Below are 8,110 nucleotides of genomic sequence, written 5' to 3'. Positions count from 1 at the left end.
AGCAGCTGACCGACGCCTCTGAGCTGTTGATCCAATCAACGTTAAAACGCAGATGAAAGCGGTAAGAATAACGTGAAACATTGCTGATGTTCAGCCGTAGTGAGGGCTCTTTACGTTTTGGGGCTCTTGTGAAGACGCATGTCACGTGACAACATCAACATGGCGGATGTAGTGCGTCCGAATTCCATTCATACTACTCGCATTCATACCACCTTTTTCTTCAACGCGGAAGTAAGCCTATGGGTGAGACTTCCGGTTCATTAGCCGCTATAGGTAAATAACGAGGAGAATAACAACGTGCAGTAAACGGTAAAACTGTTTGCACTACAAACCAGTGTGTTCATAATTAAGATAATACATTAAAATAATATGATAAGACACACCAACTTTCAATATCAAGCAGCAAAACGAACTGCTCTGCTCAGCTAAAAATAGCTGGACGGAGTGGACGCGGATGAGACCGGAAGCCAGACCCATATAATTTACAAATGGCCGAGCCCATTTTTACGACAAGAAAAAGGTGGATAGAACGTACTTTTTAACGGTCGAGTAGTACGTTCAAATCCAAATGTAGTACCTACTAAGCAGTATGCGATTTCGGACGGACCCCCGGACATTTTCGGTGATTAAGAATTCCCGGCCGGACGCATTTTTTTAGGTCCAAAAAGAGGACATGTCCGGGGAAAAGAGGACGTATGGTCACCCTAATTTAAAGCAGTAGTTCTTCACCTTTGTGACTGCAAAGCCTCCCATTGCCTACAACAATATTCTACATTTTTACTCACAGTTTCTTCCCAATAAAATATTTTAGAGCTTGGCATTTTAATCATTTTAATTCAGCAACAACATTTAGCATCAGTTGGGTTTTTCAGTCTGGCTTCACAAATGACACTTTCAGACTTGAAAATGCATTGGACACATGAGCAATCCTTAGAGACCTTTGACACGTTGTGAGATGACCTGCATCCTGCACCGGCAGTGTGTTAATAGCAGTTCAAGACAATTGTCTGATTATAATGCTGACTGGCTGTACAAATAGGAAATCTGGGCACGTTTAGACAGCAAATTTGTTGAGCATATTATAGGCCTACAAACTATAAGAATAAACAGGGGACAGAGTGAACCTTCTGTTTTAAAATTCCTCCCTCACAGTTTGATGTCAGAGGTAAATTTGCTCATTTTGTGTCTGCTGACATTTTTTCTTTTTTAAGCCAGCACTTACTTTGCCATTTCTTATGCTCATCTACTATTCTGTCATTACCACAGGATAAATCCCCCCAATAAAACAATGCAACTGAAAAGAAGAAAAAAAATCAGATGACAACAAAATAACAACCAACAAACAGCTTGTTATGTGCTTCTCTGCATGACGTTGGTTAGAGTTCAACCCCAAGGCATTCATAAAAAACTGTTCTAGTAGATTCCTGAAGAATTTCCCAAGCAATCTGCCTTTGTTAAAAGATACAAGGAGATGTGTTCTGAGAAAAATACTAACATATGTCAAATTGCACAACTTTAAAAAGAATATCCATTATGTAAATTAAAGTGTGAAAACAGATCTAGAGAGGTCTAGACAGCAGGTTATGCTTCTATAAACCAATTGTTATGATATGAAGTTAATGTATATAAATTAATAGGAATAGAAAGAGAACATAAGTAATTTGAACCCATTTAAGCCTGCAGGCAACTTAAGTTGCTGCAAGATTCTACCGATGGTTTTCCATTTGTAAATATTTTTTGTGTGACAATACTTCAAAAACCACTGCTGTACAAGCAGACAATCTTAGGAAGAGCATTTGACAACTTGCTGGAAATTATGCCATGTGGTGATGTTTAATTCATGAGCCATTTCTGGATGTTTGCTCAGAAATATACCTGGCAAATTAAGTGACCAGTGAGCAAAAAGCAAAATGTGCCCCTTGTCCAGCAGCTCTTGCAGAAAGTTGGCCACATAGGACACGTCACAGGATGACGGGTCAAGTAAGGGATGATGCTCCAAGTGGCTGAGTAGCAGCGACCTGTGAGCGATGAGTTCCTGTTCCGATCTAGCTAAAACCAGCCAATCGTTGAGGTAATTCAAGATGCGGATTCCCATCTGTCTCAGAGGGGAAAGAGCCATATCCATGCACTTCGTAAAAGTGCACGGGGCCAGAAACAGTTTGAATGGTAGGACTGTATATTGATAAGCCACCCCCTAGAACGTGAATCTCAAGAACGGTCTTTGATGAGGGGCTATCTGGATGTGAATATAAGCATCTTTCATGTACACAGATAAAAAAAAAAACAGTTCCCGGGGCATATTTGCATGAAAATCTGCTTCAAAGTCAACATCTTGAATGGCCGTTTCATAAGGGAGCGGTTCAGATGCCTGAGATCGAGAATCTTTCTTGGGAACAAGGAAGTAACGGCTGTAAAAGCCTGACCCACTGTTCACTAGAGGAACCATTTCCACGTCTCGTTTTGCAAGCAGAGTTTGCACTTCAGACTGGAGAACATGAGCATCGTTGTCCCGTACTGACGTTTGCATAATACCTTTGAAACGAGGTGGCCTGCAAGTGAACTGGGGCAAGTAACCTCCTTTTATGGTTTTTAGAACCCAACTTGACACATCCGGGATGGCTTTCCAAGCCCAGAGCCGGATGTCAAGTGGTCTGAGTTTTTCGAGTGGCAAGGGAGCGGGGAACTGACATTTGTGGTAATGAGAAGAGGAGAAATGCTCTTTTGAGTATGTGTAGTTTGCTTGGGCATGCTGAATGAGAAGGGCGGGTCCTGCCTGAACAGAGCTTCGATCGCTCAGAGTTAAGCGGAGGGATGGAGAGCGAGCGCAAGACTTCTTTGAGGGCTTTCCGGCCTCAGTGAGAACTGACGGAGGCGGCACCGTTTTGCAGACTACTGGGAGGATGGAGCCTTCTAGCGACTTGAAACAGCTGCCAAACTGGAGTGCTTCGGCAGGAAGTGACGGAGGGATTAACACGCACCAAGTAGGGGGCGCGCCACTTTCTGGTGTGTTCTTTGTGAACTTCCGGGAAAAATGGGGTGGGCTGCTGGTGGGAGGATCATTGATGGTATCCCTTCAGGTACCACTTGTATAGGAGGCCACGGGCTGGCTCTTCCGGAGCTGACCAAGCCAGGCCATGATCCTCCACAGCCTTAGTGAAAACGCGGATCAGCTCACTATCCATGCTGGGCCATGTTGTTTGCATCGGAGGGAGGGTGTGAGAGCACTCTGTCCTGGTGAGCGTAGCCTCTGCGTGGGCGCTGCCCAGACAAGCGTCGCACTCTCCGTGCCCATCTGCGTCATACAGGGGGATCGCTACATTAGCCACGCTTGTGGCACGACATTTGCAACAACGTTGCTGGAAATTTGTTAAGAAATTTGCTCTTGTAGTCCCCAGATGGCTACAGGGGAAGGCTTCTAGGCAATCTTCTGCTGCCAGGGCTTCTTCTCACGTCGGCATGCAGCAGGCTGAGCTTCTTGCTTCGGCTTCTTCAGAGTCCAGCGAAGAGATAATCTTTGTCGCTGAAGGAGAAAATTTCGGACAAAATGGTGCTCAGAGCTGACTTATATAGCAGTCCACTCCACCCCTTTTGGCGAGTTGAAGCACCATTGGTTCATGCAGCTACACGAACGTGAACAAATCAGACTTCAATATCAGAGTAAACAGGAGTTTCCCAATAAGCGTGTAACGGAGAGAGACTTCTGAAGCTGAGTCTAGTATCTGCACCTCTGATCTTCTGAAGATTTCTGAAACGTATAGGCTTCAGAAATATTTAGTAAATTTCCTGCTGTTCACAGGCCACTCGAAACCCCACTATAGTTGCTTTTAAATGAGATCAATGCTTTCTAAAAACAAAGCAGATTCGGCCTGCACTTTGTTCTTAACAAATAAAAAATTAAACATATTGGTGTGAAGGGCTTAATTTCCACTGAATTTATATTCAGACATTCCAGGGTGATTCTCACTGGATTGTGAAAATGAGAAACAAAGCTGAACCTTGCATGATGTGAAACCAAATGAGTTTGAAAGTGACATTTTGTAAGCAAAAAGTTTCCTGTTTAGTGTTTCTTAACCAGTGTGAATTATTTTTGGGTGAATTACCAAAACAATTTTTATGCTCTCGGTTAAACTTCATAGAAAAGAGATTAATGAAGGGTTGCACATGACAAAAGTGCATATTCCCTTTATTAGCATCACCACTGGTTCATTTAAACGAAATCATGAAGAGCTCAAATCAGTTTCACTTTTACAGCATCCTATTTCAATTTCATGAGCTACTTGTGTGGGCTGTTCATTCTGATGTCACTATATTAGGCCTTACAAAGTCAGCATTTGAACAATGCCTGAACAAAGCAATTTTGGATACTTCAGTTCTCATAGGAGCTCAGAGAAAGTGAAATAGAGCAACGTTTGCAAAATGATTTAGTCTTCTTGTGCTAAACATGGTTGTTCAGCATCTAAGTGTGAATTTCTCTGTTCTTTTGGTCAGTTCACTTATGCACTTCATGTAGAGTTGGAAATATCGTAATTACGAGTTCCGAGCAAATTAATGACTGAGCAAAGTTGTATTTAGTGGGATGATACACACAAGTTCTAGATAATACACAAGTTGGAATGAGGCATGACAATTTTTAAACTCTGCGGAAAGACTGATCCATAATAAACAGGCTATCATGATGTAAAATATCTATAATCGCTATATAGAGATTGGAAAACGGTGGAAAGTCTGTAGTGAATTATAATGAATACTTTTGCAAGTTATTTTAATTTTATATGCTGTCTCAGTCATTAAGCTGTGATGTATAGAACAACTGATAGCTTAGTTAATTGCTCAATCTTCACAGTTTGCTCTATGTAACACAAATATTTAATTTCGAAACCATGTATAAATAAGTGATAAGAATGCATATGTTTCATCATTTTGAATTGAGATGTTGGTATTTGGATTTATTTTGCAAATAATTAATATGTTTTGTTTAGCTACTTCGGACTAGAATACGTGACATTTTGTAAGAATGACTTCCCCAGGCCGCACATGAAGGCATCTTTCAAAACGTTCCCACAAATTTCACTTGAAGAAATTCAAATGTTCCACATGTGTGGAGATACATGTTCTGAGCTCTCTACCATATGTGGCAACAGGTAATTTGCATATGTAACCTCAAGATTGTTTGGTTTCCACAGTGCAGCATTTCTGGACCACTGGCTCTAAAAGTTTATTTGGAATTTTTTTAGATGTTTTCAAAAAGCAGAACAATCAGTCAGAACTGCTCCACTGTTTATTATGTAAAATGTTGGTAAGAAAGCGGGAAACCACTATTTTTGTTTCTATTTTTAAAGAAGCTTCTAGAATTTTTGACAAAATAAATTCAGTGCAGTTTCTTATTTCCATTGGGCTTACTATCATTTCAGGCAGCCTTCCAGCTATGAGGTAAAGTCCTTTTTGGACATGAGGTTCCTGAATTTTGGAATGTTCTGCATTGCTCCCTCAGGACAGTGTCAATCAAATAGCTGGGGACCGATACCCTCGCTGAACGAGTCTATATTTTGTCGGAAGCCCCTGTTCTTCCTCTGTCTCTCCATGGGTCAGTGCATGTTTTTATCTGCATTTTACACTCCAGTCCTTCTGTTCAACAGATGCTGAAGCTGATCTGTAGAAAAAGAGAGAACATCTATTTTGAAGTCCCATTTAAGTTGATTGTCAATTTCAGTAAACAAATCAGGGCTCCTAGAATGACTCCTAGCAAATTTCAGCACAGAGGCACGACATTTGATTAATGTTTTGTCCTCGATGCGTGTCTGGTTTTGACATTCGATTAAGAAATAGAGACATCAGAGGGAATGAACCTCGCACGGTCAACCATCACAATCAGAGTGATCCTGCTTTCCAAACCAAACTGTTAATCCCATCAAAGACAGCACAAGGACGTTTATGATGAGTCAATTCCAAAATGAAATATAAAATGATAAATGGGACATTAGGCCTCTTTAGAGTTTTTTTTGCACAACCATCTGTGAATTCATTCAAAGGGACCACCAAGGTTAACAAGAAGTGTGCTCTCAGGGTACTACCCTTTTCCACTCAGTGGAGCGGAGTAACCAAACACAATACGGTAGAGCAGAGTCTGTAAACTTTATGAAATCTTCTTTTATTGAGTCAGGTAATTGAGAATAGTCTGCAGAGTTGTATCTTTGACCAATAGTCGTGAAAAAAACCTGATGTTAAATAATTGACATTTTAGAAACAATATTCCCAGTTACATTGTTTATTTTTGCTCCGCCAACAAACATAATTCCAAACTAAATCAAAGGAGAGTCAACCGAGGCCTCTCCTAGCAACACACACACTAATGGCATTTCATTACTGAATCGATCAGTGTTTTCTAACGAATCATTGAGTAAATGACTCCGTAATGCACTCAGTTATTAGTTTCTGAACGAATCAGTGTATTTGTACAAATCGATTCAGTGAATGATTCAATAATTCACTCATAAACTTAACTTGTTGCCACCTACTGGCGTAACTGTGTGGCCTGCAGAAAGAATCACTGAAAAGCCTGTCTGAAACGCATAAAATAAAGTAAAACTGAGCGAATCACAAACATTGTTAGCTTCCAATGTAATATGGGACTTTTCTCCCAGAGATTTGACCTCTGCTATACCTATAAAGAAAAAATTTATTTTTTGGGGCCATGCAGTGCGGGTTGAAACAGCATGCTTCAAGTCAAGTGTCTAGATCACATTATATCTGAGGAGGAAAGAACCTCGGTGGCCAATGAGAAACAGGTGAGAAAAGACAAGCTTTGCTCTCTGGGAGGGAGGTGAGCTCTTTTTTGTGCCTGTGGGAGACTGTAGAATGATGTTTTGGTGGTCTTTGCTAATACGTTTTGTTTAGTTTAGTCTCATATAATTGAACAAAATTGTGTGTGATTCTTTGTGAAATTTGTTAGGAATACCACACACATGTATAGAATCTGTGTTGGCCCTGTCTAACAAAGATGATACATTTACGTCAAGTCAGGAGCTTTTAACAGTAAGTGCTTAAAGCAGAGTTTTGACATCCCTTCCAGGATCTATATTCTTTCCAACTAATCAAACCCTTTCCTTTCACATGTTTAGCAGCCCTGAGCTCAGCTCATATTACCGATTGGAGAGATGCAATCAAGATCTTTTTGGTCTGTCCAACTACAGCTGAATCAAGTATAATGGAACTACATTTGACAAAGGGTAAATAATGCTGTGGTATTATACAAGGCTGACTACCTACCACAATTGTCATTTCGATACAAGCATCGGAGCCTCGGTATCAATCGTCCCATCACTACATATCGCTGTGTGTATTGCGTGGTCTGCCTAATTGAATTTTAAAAAATGAGCAACCATAACTAAGTGTCTTGTTAGCAGTTTTGCATTGTATGCAGGAGCGAATATTAAGTATATTAGCAGCTGCATTTAGCATCTGTGTTTATACAGCTGGAGCAAAATGCAGTTTAGAGCATATGTAATCACTCTGAGGAAATGAAACCGGTTAAATGAAATGAGCATTCTTGTGTATGCATTTATCAGTGGGGGTTCGCCATATACATCGGCGATTATCCCAGTGTTCATGTTTGTTATTTCTTTTGTTTGTATTGTTTTCATTGTGATGAGTTTGTGGTTGATTTCAGCTGCACGCAGCATCAGAAGCACGCGCTTATCGCAGTCATATCAATGACAGTGTTGCGGGAGACGCTGACGATCACTATCTAGGGCTGTAACAGTTATGGTGCGTTCAAGTCATGCCGGATAGATCGTATTTACGAGTTGAACGCACATGAACGCCATCTTAAAGTCGTTATTACGAGTGGGAAACTCTAAATGTTCTTTAAGCCCCAAGTTTCCGAGTTGGGGGCGTGTCAATGAGAAACATGGCAGAATCGATGGATGCAACTGTAGTTGAAGGTAAATTTTTGTTTAAAGGGGTCATATGTTACAAGCTGATTGTGCATAGATAAGATCCCTGAAGTTGCAAAGACTAAAGTCTCAAAACCAAAGAGATATTCTTTATCAAAGTTAAGACTCTGCCACGCCCCCCTAAAACGGCTCGTTCTAACACGCCCCCACATATCTAC

Source organism: Sinocyclocheilus grahami, unplaced genomic scaffold, assembly GCF_001515645.1.
Source record: "Sinocyclocheilus grahami isolate Dianchi unplaced genomic scaffold, SAMN03320097.WGS_v1.1 scaffold21.1, whole genome shotgun sequence".
Taxonomy (NCBI): Eukaryota; Metazoa; Chordata; class Actinopteri; order Cypriniformes; family Cyprinidae; genus Sinocyclocheilus; species Sinocyclocheilus grahami.
This window is presented reverse-complemented; position numbering follows the sequence as displayed.